Source organism: Cupressus sempervirens, chromosome 7, assembly GCF_028749045.1.
Source record: "Cupressus sempervirens isolate cs-2001-9-10 chromosome 7, ASM2874904v1, whole genome shotgun sequence".
NCBI classification, from domain to species: Eukaryota; Viridiplantae; Streptophyta; class Pinopsida; order Cupressales; family Cupressaceae; genus Cupressus; species Cupressus sempervirens.
The window spans coordinates 486114215-486126229 of NC_143124.1; the positions used below are offsets into that span (position 1 = coordinate 486114215).

Consider the following 12015-nt stretch of genomic DNA (forward strand, 5'->3'; position numbering starts at 1 on the left):
TTTCTATCTTTAAAAATAATTAAGACAATGAATAGGATTTGTGTGTATGTGTGTGTGTGTGCGCGCGCGCGCGCGTGTGTATCGTGAATTACACAGACTTTTTTGTTGCATGATTTTAGCAAGTCTCTTATGAGACTAAAGTAGCCTCTTAGCTAATAATATTGTTCAGTTTTTTTTTAAAGAAGTCTAATTTTATGAAGTCTTTAATATATTTTGCATCATATTAGTCTATTACACAATCTTATAATATGGAATTTTGTAGGGTACTCATTTCCTTAAGAGAATCCAATGTAAATTTGAGATGTTCAAGACTTAATGACTAGTTAAATAAATGCCACCTAGTGGCCATATTAAATAAATTTAATAACTATATTAGAATAAATTTAGTTGTATTATAATATTAAATATAGTAGAAATATTTTAATGAAACATAAAAAAAAAAAAAAATCTTTTTTGTTTTATAAAAGGCCAAGGCCATGTAGATTATATTAAATAAATAAAAAGGTTAGTAGAGTCTGCATTCAATTGAGCACTCATAGGAAATAATGGAGAAGAAAACATCAAGTCTCACTTGAGACAAAGTCCTATACAAGAATACAAAAATAAAAGGGGCATACCCAAGTTATTTAAATATTGATGAGTGGGAAACCATCCATCTAGAAAAAATTGAGTTTAGATGTAGGTGCCTATCATAATTGGAGTCCTCACAAGGCATTTCTTCCTTCGCATTATATGATCCTTTATCACAAGATAAGTTATGATCCTTCCTTTCTAGGCCTCTCTTAGCTTCGAGTAACGAGCGATTATAGGTAAGTATATAAGAAGCCTTTCGTAAACCTTTGGAAAATGAAAATTGCAACTCATAGGCAATGTTAGTCCAAATACCAATCAACCATATAAAACTCTTATTGTGTTTTAAATAATCCAATATTTTACCAATTAGCTATTTGTTCAATTGATAACTCTAATTAATTTTAAGCTATAACTAAACATGGTTTAGTTAGATAGTTCTAGTTATTTGTTATTTATGAATGACTTCATTTAGACAATTCCAAGAGATTTCAAACTTTAGAGTTACTAATTTATCCATTTATTAGTGAATTTAGTTTACTTTCTTCCTTACTACTGAAATGTAATTTTTAATTATTTCAATCTTTAACTTGTATTATGAGGGCCACGTCTCATGTATTAAGTCAGATAACTAGCATTATATTTTGAAAAATTATTTTTGATTTAAAAAGATAGGAAGAGGGTCCTAAACTTAGATAATAACAATAATAAATACCATTTCTACTCTGGGCCATTACATCCAAGCTGCAAAGAAGCAAACTCTGACCCCAGCGGTCAGAGTCCCACCCAAAATTACAGAATCAAAAAATAATTAAAACATGCCATGTTCTTCGAATAGTTTAAACCAAGAAAATCTAAAACTAACACAAGTCTAAACTATAAATTACTAAACTTACTAACAAAAACAAAGGTCTTGCTAGCATAACAGTGATGTAGCCCAAACCCTTCAAAACAATAACTCAAAAAATTACACAACACAAAAATTTTAGAATGCCATATTCTTCATTAAACTTTTCCAACTCCACTTTGCCTCCATAATGAAAGAAAAACTACTTATTATTATTTCAAAAATTACTATAATTGGCAAATTTTTGGGAAAAGCTAATTTTTCCAATTTTGGTAATTTTCAAAACCCATCTTACGAATCTTGATTTTTCCTAAGAAAACCCCCCAACTAAGGCAAGATGAATCACAAAATTTTACCTAAGGAACAAAAAGCAACACTTTCACACTTCTGATGGTGCAGATCGATGTTCTGAGTACCATTTATCGAGTAGAGGCCAATTCAATCATGACATATCATATTTATGGTTGTTGGAGAAGTTCAACCCTTCATGTTATTCTTAGGGAGATGTTAAAAAATCTTCATAATCTACTAGGTATTTTTTGCGATTTGTGCTTGGGTTTGTGCATTTCTTACAAAACCATCCCACCTTTGTGAGAAGAAGTGCGGCTTGTGCGTGTTCCTTGGTTGAGGTTGATGTTTCCTTGTTGTTTGATAGTGACTCATTCTTTTAGTGAGTCTAGATCCTCCTTTTGGACATTGACTTTGGCACATCTATGTATCCTTGCCTCTCTCAAGGGAGTAAGCTAGCGTAGTTATACCACTAGCTCAGTTAGTATTGGATATGTATTTTGATGGTTGGTGGAATTGTGAGTTTCCCTAACATGTCTTGTGATGACTTGGTGCAAAGGTTGATAGAGACTCCCTCTCAGTCCTAATACTCTGTAGTTTCTACCTCCCTAACCTTATATCTTTGAGCATTGTCTTAGTCAATTTCCTCATTGATCGTTGGCTTGAGGTTGGAGATAGAGTTTAGCCATAGGTTGTGTGTGGTATTCCTAGCATGGTGCTAGAGGGACATGGTATCGTTGGACACATGTTACCATCTTATGAGTTGGTATGAAGTTATTGCATGATTTTGTCCATTAATGAGATTCTTTACAACCTTGTGGAAAGGTGATATCTTGTTTGGTTGGGTTAAGTAACCCTAGTTCCAAGTAATAGTTGAGTTTTTTGTACCCTAGAGGCTATGTGCTCCTACACTTGGTGGTTAGTTGTGGAAAGTATCCTTTGGAGTGTGCACTTTTTTTGTAAACTTTCATCCTCTATGTTCAAAGGGTGAGTTTACGTGGATTCAAGGATACTCATGGGAGGCATGATAATATTCTTGGAAATTTTGGGATGGTTATTCCCCATAATTCCAACTCTGGTTGGAAATGTGTAGTGTTTTGATCTTGTTTTGTGGTCCTGTGGTAGGTACATGATTATTTGGGCACTTGTTGATGAGGTAGAGTGGCTTTTTCCTTACCTTGTATTGTTGACTTTATGGCTAGATGGGTTTTCCTAGCGCAAGGGAGGTTCCTTGTTGGAGGACCTTGTGCTAATGTGACACCTATTCTCTTGTGGTTGACCTATTTGGGGGTTAACGAGATGGTTTTTGAATGTTGGTGTGATTTGGGTTTGACTTGTGGAAAAGTTGACAAGTCATTCCTATTGTTCGATCTTGATTTTGTACTTGGTATGTTTTGGTTTCGATTCTTGGATTGCAAGCTTCTAGGATTAAGCCTACTCTTTGGGGGGGATGATGTAGTGTGTCTCTCATTTGATTTTTGTAAGTCATCCTGATGGATGCAACCTTGTAGATCTTTGCTTGAGAAAGGATCATTATTGGTACCATGAGTGGTCTACCCCCTTGAGGTGATTTGATTTATGTTACTGTATTAGTTACTTTGATTATGCTTATGGCTGATTTATGAGAGTATGATATAATTTATGGTTCACTAAGGTTTGTGTTAGTGGTTACCAAAATCAATGTGGTATCATGATGTTGTTCTGTGATTACTTTGAGATGTGTGCAAAGATTGCATTGTATACTATTATCTTGCTACAATGAACTAGGTTCCTGTAGCAGTGGTTAGTCATGTATATGACTGTTTTTGCTTATGTGTTTTAAGTGCATTTTCATGTTGTTTAAACAACCATTATTAAATGCTTAAATAATTAGAAATGAATTGTTCATGTTGGATTCATTGGTTATGTGCTACAGATATTTACCTTGTTATATTTTGATTCAAGAGATACTTGTTACTCATGTTACATTTTACATTTGAGATGACCCCAGGGTCAGATGTTATACCTTGATTTCAGTATCATAGATGTTGGACTACTATGTTGTTCATTTATCATATTTGCATGGTGATGTCACTTAGAGATGACATTATGTTTTGTGATGATATTTGGTTATCCGACATTTGGACATATCTTTGATTATGTTATGTGATGGATTTAAGGCTATGGTTATTTACTTCATTCTTGCATTGTTATGCTTTATGTGAATGTGAGTGATGTAAATGGATTATTTTAGTATAACTAAATAAATGGTTAAATTAGGTAATTTAATGCATTTATTGCTTTGGCTAAGTTATTATATGCAATTGCACTTAATCGTGTATTTTAGTGTGCAGATTTATATCCCTGGCAATGGCTCATGGAGTTAATGATTTAGCTATTCATATTTACCAATGTTGTCCTTGTATGGTCAACGTATCTTATTTAAATGTTTAAATTAAACCTTCTAGTGATTTGATAAATCTGGACTCATTTGCATTATGCGACTAAACCTGTGAACATGTCTGTGCATTTAGAGGTTTGCATTGTCACAAAAGTTGTTAAGGAAATTCTGTGATTTTAGGGTTTTTGGGCTTTACTTAATTTTATTTTAATTTTTACCAACTTTTTCATAGATGAATTCCAACTACTTGGAATATCTTGTTTTTATTTGGGTGGATTTGAGATTTAACTAGTTCTCCTGGTTGTGTGCCCTAATCCTTTATTCACTCGAGGGTAAAAGCACAAATATGTGTCACCCTTTTGTAAAGGAAAAGGCTAACAAAAGTATAACTATTCACCTCGAATGACATAAAATTGGTATTATTATTTTGAATTTGAAAATGAAGTAAACCAATGAAATGTGTAGAAATGGATGAAGTTTAGGATTATAATTTTTAATAATAATTTAGAATAAGAATTCATAAATATTCTTAATTTTTAAAGACAACATTTTAGCTACTAAAAAATGCTGAAAAATTGGGGGTCTAGTTCCCACCACAAAACTATACAAAATTTAACTTATTTCCCTTTGATTTCAGAGTATATTATAAACAACATATATAGCTAGAACAATCAAAAAAAAAAATCAGCTTTAGACCTATATTTTATCTTTTATAATGACTCAAATTTCATCTCACCTCAAATCAATAGTTTTCATCTCCCACACATTTTTCAGAAAAAACTATTCGAACAAGGAGAAAATTTATACATTCTAGAAGAGGAATCTCTCCTTTAGAACGTCATATAATTTTAATTTTTTTTTTGATATGATTTAATATTTTTTTCTCAAAACCAACATCTTTTCGAGTGTAAAAAATGTACTTATAGAGTTTGTTAATTACAATATACTATATCTAATTAAAACACTATAAATTTTATATGAAAATATTCTTGACTCTAAGCTCTATAAAATGATGTTTATATGTTATTAAAAAAATATAATAAGAAATAGTAAGAGTTATTGAAAAGTCACTTTTCTAAAATAATTTTGTTTCTTTAGTAATTGGATACAAACTAGTATAAAACATGCATTTACTAGACATTTCCAATTGGAAAAATGTGAGACCATATATAACTTAGGTAGAATGAATTATATCTAGATCATATGTTTGAAAAAAAATGATTTTTAGATAGAAATACTCAAATTCAGTCGTTCTGATAAGTCAGCCTAAAAGGTAACACAACTTTGTACTTTTACCCTCGAAAACTAAATAAGTATCCAAAAAGGAATTTAATTCCTCACTTCTCACTTTTGAATTAGAATGTTTCAGAGTAAAACCCAAAATCCTCTTCATGAGGATTTACTATTTTGTTCATTGTGAGAACTACAGGTGTGGGATCATCGTGAGATTGGTCTCGTTGGATCCAGCTAGGGGAGACCTTGGATTGCCGCAATTTTAGGCTACTTTTGCAAGATTTTTATTTTATGATTCAAATTCTCATTTTTCCCTTTTGGTTGTGAGGTAGGGAGCTCCCATTTTATTGTTTCAACTTTGTTTCTGCTTCTACTTTTGGTAGTCATTTGTTAAGAGGTTGAGAACTAGTGTTCCCCTCTATTTATGTATGCTAGCTCTCCCTGGTTAGGTGAGTATGAGCATTTCCCTATTTTTCAGGATGAGGGCTTGGGATTTTGCACCATTATGCTAGCCATTTTTGCATACGAACTCCAAAACCATATTTTATTAGATTTTTGTGGCTTATGTGCCTTAAGACCAAATGGGTTTTAATATTGAAGTTTTCCAATTTTTGGGGTTTTTACCTCAATTTGCATGTCACTTAATTTTCTTGAATTTTTTTGGCATGATGTCGGTCATGGACTTGGATTATCCATAGGATGTTAGTCACGTCTACTGCACTTTTATGTTTGCATTGGGATGTGTGTCACATCTGTACTCTCGTCTTTGTGTTTTGTTGAGTGATTTTATACCTATTGTTGTTTCTTATGGACCCGTATTGTTAGTTCATAGACACTAGGATTCATGTAAAATTCATACTCTTGGATTGAGGTCGATTGAGTGAGTTCATGATGTTTGGTCCTATTCCATCATTGGGAGTCGTATAGGATCCATACACGAGGATTGAGGCTGGTTGAGTAAGTTCATTACATATGATTTTATTGTTCTTTGGGATTCATGTAGAATCCGTCCTCTTGAGCTTGTTTTGGTTGAGTGATATTTTGCTTGTGCTCTCATCCAGTCCTTGCATTATGATTTTCATGATGGTGGTGCACCACACACAAGTACATGCACATACATTTTTCGAGTGACTTGTGAGACCCAATCTTCCGTGGTACTTCTGAGAGTTGTGATCATTTGGGGTTGGTTTAAGAATATGCATGCCTACGATCACTCATCATTTGATGAGCATGAGTAGGGTAGGGTAGGATATGGAGAGGGCTTCTATGTCACAGTCTGGCGATCATGGAGCCATTGGTTGGCAGAGGGAACATTAATTAGGTGATAACTAAATAAAATGTGTGAGTGGTAATAAAACTTAAGATAATAAAAGAATGTGGTGTGTTAGAGTCTTCCATCGAGGAGTTGAATCTACACGGTCTAAGCTTGGGCTTTTGGATGCCAAGTGACTCTCCATGATGTCAACCCCTACTTAGTAGCCTATTGAGTGTCTGACCAAGACTTGTAGTGTATGCATTGTCTCATGATCTTGATTTTAGTCATCATTATTATCTTGGCTTGTATTGAATCCTTGTTCCAAGGATCTCCTAGCGGAACATTACAAATCCATCCTAAACTCTTATGTTTTTTAAAATGCAATCTCTTAGTTTCTAGACCCTAGATCTTGATGGTTGTTGCTCCATTCAAAAGCCTTTTGAATTCACCTTTGTAAATTCCTTTCTACCTAAATTTAGACTTGATGTTTTTTCTATGATCTTTCTATTTCTTTAGTTATAGAGATTTGAACCCTATACAACTTTAGTTAATCAAAACATATTATCCAAAATTTACTTTACTCAATTTATTTATTTTTATGATAATTCATAACTTCGCTCATTCAACAACTTTTAACAATTGAGAAATATCATATATCAAATGAATGCTGAATAGAAGTAATATAATGTCACAAAATTACTTGATATGACATTCCAAGGAGGTATCCACACATTTCCTAAATACAAAGTGACACGATGCTACAGGAATACGAACTTGCTTGTCACGACAGATTTCATTGTCTTGCAGCTGTTGTGGACATTATTTCTACCGTCGATCTGTTCAGTCGGCTCGTCCCATTCAAATAAGCTATGCCAACGGCATAATTGTTTGTTATGTTTTGTTCGGTCTGTCTTAACTCTCTGCACAACAGTGACGATAGTATGATGTTACTAAACTGTTAGTTGTAAAGATTTTTCGTAAAAATATTTAACTGAAGTTAGAATTCCCCAAAACAGAAAATCTTTTGGAGCAGTGTTGGATAGAAAAAATTTACAAGACCTCAAAATAAGGGAAGTCTATTACAGCACTGGTTCGAAAAGTGACTTTTTAATTGAATCCTCAAGGTCCTCTGCGGCATTTGAAAAGCCGTCTTCCTTCCTGTAAATGAATTGCATTATCCTCGAAGTGTTGAAAATGAGTGTTCTGTAACACTTTGGTACCTCTGACCGCATTAGAAAATGGTAGTTCAGTTTGCTCAGCGCCTCTTCGTTCAGTCTCTCGATGTAATTTTGGGCCTCTTCTTCACTGCATCCAGGTTTCTCGTTCATGTAGCATTGTACGAATGAAGCCAATTCCCCACGATCTCTTTCCCTCTGAATCATCACAACTATAAATTGCAGTTGATGTTTCTATCATAATAAGTCGTGTTTAAAAAGAGTCAAAAAATTGAAGGCACGCCGGGCGGGGATCACCTGAAAAGTTCTAACGTCGTTCATAAGACGCCCTGTTTGATTGACCAGATCGAGAAAATATTGGCGTCAGGATAGTTGTTTCCAGTGCTATCGACAATTGGGCGTTTTCCCAGTATTCGTCTAATGATGGCGAATAACTTGTTTCCATCCACTCTCTTTCTTTTGTGAAACTGACCAACAGATTCGACCACTGAACCCGCAATAATCAACAAATCTAGTTAAACTACGACTCCCTTCTTTCTCCGATCCAATATAAATCATGTAATTTAAAAGCAATCAAGAGCCAGCGGAAACAGGGTTCACTCCATTTTGAAAACAGAGTTAGAGTTCAAAATTTCCTTTTGCAGAGAACAAATCCATTTAAAATGTTGCAAAAGTACTTACTTGTTGGCGCAGGTAAGGAAGCACATCACGTCCTTGAACCTCCTTTACTCGTTGAGATATATCGATCAAAGTGTTATAGAGCCCAATGAAAACTATTTGCACGTCCTCTGGCAATCGCTCGATTAATAAGGGATCCCATCTGCAGCCAAAAAGACGAGAGTTTTATATGGCCGATTTGTTAAGATGAGATGAGGAATCAGGATTGAATGATGTGCTGACCTTTCAAATGCTTCATGGAAAAGCTTGAGCTGGTCCATAGTGCCATAGGTGTTATATAGGTCGTCTACTATCGTACACAGGAGTCCCGCTTTTGTATAATCCAGTCTGCACTCGCTATATTGTGGTTCAAACATTGCAGCTGTAGAGGTCCAGTAAACTGCCAACTCTCTGTGACGATTAAAATCTAACAGCGGGAAATTGCAACTCTTGTACCATCTTCAACAGCGCAAGAATCTCAAATTAGCAGCTTTCGTCAAAGATTTTACCAAACACACATATATTTAACCAATTTTTTCGAGCTTGGATTAGCTTGGATTAGATTATCTTTGAAAAGGGATTAAATCAAGCTCTTCTTAAACTGCTTCATTTTACCTCTTTATATGTTGAATCTCAGATCTGTGTGTAGCCTGAATGTGGTTGAAGTCAAGTTTGGCCAATTCTAAATACTTGTCGTTGCTCGTTTTTGGCAGTCTGCACAGTTAGCCTGCATTAGCGGTATGTTCGTTAAATACAATTTAAATATAATCGAATGCAGTCAGATGAATATACTCTGTATCTTACTGATATAACGTCTTCCCCAGCCATAAATCATCAGGATCAAACAATTCTATCTGATTTCTTGACATCAGCCTTGGCAGATTTCTGTTCCACCGAGTAGACAGAGCATATTCCACCTGGATAACGAGGAAATAATTTTCAAATCAGATTTCATTTTATTATGTTCAGTTGGAAACCAGAGAAGAAAATTTTATAGTGTAACGATTCGCAGTACCTCTTGGGGAAGGTTATCCTTGACAGCCTTCGCCTGAGAAAAGTTTTTGCTTTGCAGAAATTCAGCCAAGTAATCTTTTGTAAAGGCATTTGTTTCTCCCATTACATTTTCGCCTGAAAAGTTAAGCTGTGAACATCTATGCAGACTCAATATTGAGATTACTCCCGCGCTGTTCTCATTACCGGACAGCTTAAGAAGTTCTTCAGCCTCTCCTTTAATGTTTTGTAGAGCCCCTGCCATTGGAAATCATTAAAGATTAAGACTGGTCCAATAGTTATAGAAATTAAAGATTCGATTAAGCTTTGACTGAATACTCCTCTAAATCATTTATACCCGAAGATACAGAGTAGCCGAATGTTCTGAGAAGCCTGAAGGCAGTGGCTGTAATATCAATATCAGGAACAAAGCTTTCTCTTCCAAATCCAATGCCTCTGTCACTCCAGTACCTATCATAGGTTTCCAAAGCGAGGTTTCAAAATAACGCAAATAATCTAGAATTTTTACAGGGAAAACCATAGAAAGGGAGATACTATTTACTCACAGAAACACATAGTCCATCGCTTGTTTAATCTCCGTTTGGCTGTGCAGGTCTTCAACAGAGACTCGCTTTTCGTTGTTTTGCTTTATGATGGAGAGCTCATAAGGAAGATCCAAGCCCAAAAGTTTGGCTTCATTCAGCAGTGCAGGAAAGGCCATCTCGAATCCCTTGGAATGATGATGACCGAGTGCTTCTTTAATTATTTCTTCTGTATTTCTCCTTAAGAACTCAGCACCTGCTATGGCGCATACATTAAACTCTTCTTCTGGTTTAAGGCAAATCTCAATTTTTAATTATGCCTAATGCAAATGGATTCCAAAATTTCTTAATGTAAAAATAGTTCGTAGCAAAATATTTATATTTTGCTCAATTTCTTAGATTGTGGATGTGTGAATAATTTCTTTTCCGCCGGGCCCCCTTTAGACTTCTGTTGACCCAATGAAACCACAAATGGAATGACAAGGAAAAATAGAAACAAAAGAAAATTACCTCTTTTCACTTGGTTATTTCCAACGCCCCAGATGGTGAGAGTAACAAGGCAAGAAAGAGTATTAAGCAGTCTATCACACGCTAAAAAGCGCCTCTTTTCTCCCCAGGAACCATCAGGTAACTGATTTTGAAGAATCCAGTTCACCATTTGAGGAAATTGGGGTTGAGCAGAGCCATCAATGGCAGGAATCCTTGCGACCCAGGCAGTATCGTAAGCAGAGGGACTTATTTCCCCATCTTCCATCGAATTAAAAATCCCTTTTATCTCACCAACCAATTCATCTATTCTCTTTATATCCATCTCATCCATGGCCGCCTGAAACAACAACACTCAATTACATCAGTACTGCTTCCTAACAGCAACTATTTTCTATTTTCTGTCATAGAATTTGTTGAACAATTTCAGGAACGAATTAAATATTAATGTACGTACCTTATCAATTGTTGAAACAGAGGGAACATAGTCTGGTTTCTGGTAATCAGGATTGATTTTACGCTCCGTGTGTGGTATAGTTAAACCTGCAATAGTGGTAGTCCTGATTATTTAACACTCGAAGATTCGACGTTTAAACTCAAAAGTCACTAAAACAAAGAAGACAATGGGTTTTTTCTATTCGCCATTACTCTGAGGAGTCTTCGCATCCTCTCTTACGACAACCGTAGATTTGTGAGATTTCATTGAAATCCATCCTTCGGATTTAGTAACAGCTTTGGGAGGATGAGTGAGAGGCTTGAATAAAATTTGAGCCATTTCAAGCTACTTCGATACCAGCTTTCCCTTGGAATTGACATGAATAGGAGGAGGGTTTATAAGGTTGGATTGGGCATGTCCCGACAATTGCCTACTCTGGAATATTAGATTTATGGAGATGCCTTGTACCATTTCGTCCGCCCATGTTGGAATATGACAAACGTGAAATGTCTTTCTCCTCTCCTATTAAATAAAATGGGAAATATAAATTAATGTTTCCATCTTTCTCTTCTTTATAAAGAAATATACCTACAATTAGCCGAAAGATGCTCAAATCTTTTATTAAGTGTATTAGTAAAATTTAATTATATATTAAACTATTGTTATGAATTATAGTTGACCTGCATTTAAAATCTTAAGCTTTTATATTATAATATTGTCTAGTGTTTTTTTAAAGAAGTCTAATTCTAAGAAATCTTTAATATATTTTGCATCATATTAGTCTATTACACAATCTTATAATATGAAATTTTGTAGGGTACTCGTTTCCTATAAGAGAATTCAACATAAATTGGAGATGTTCAAGCGTTTGTGACTAGTTAAACAAGTGCCACCTAGTGGCCATATTTTTAGTTAAATTTTTTAATTAAACTATAATATTAAATACATTTAATAACTATATCAAAGTAAATTTAGTTGTATTATAATATTAAACATGATTAAATATAGTAGAAATATTTTATTGAAAAGTAAAATATTTTTTTTCTTTTTTATTTCGTAAAAGGCTAAGGTCCTATAGATTACATTAAATAAATAAATAGGTTTACATCTCCATTCAATCGGGCACTCATAGGAAATAATGGAGAAAAAAACATCA

The 12015-nt window shown here is 34.5% G+C and overlaps 1 pseudogene; it reads right to left on the minus strand.

The window, feature by feature from the left end:
* Positions 1 to 7652: 7652 nt before the first annotated feature.
* On the minus strand, positions 7653 to 11198 carry LOC149547669 (bifunctional levopimaradiene synthase, chloroplastic-like; annotated as a pseudogene).
* Positions 11199 to 12015: the final 817 nt, after the last annotated feature.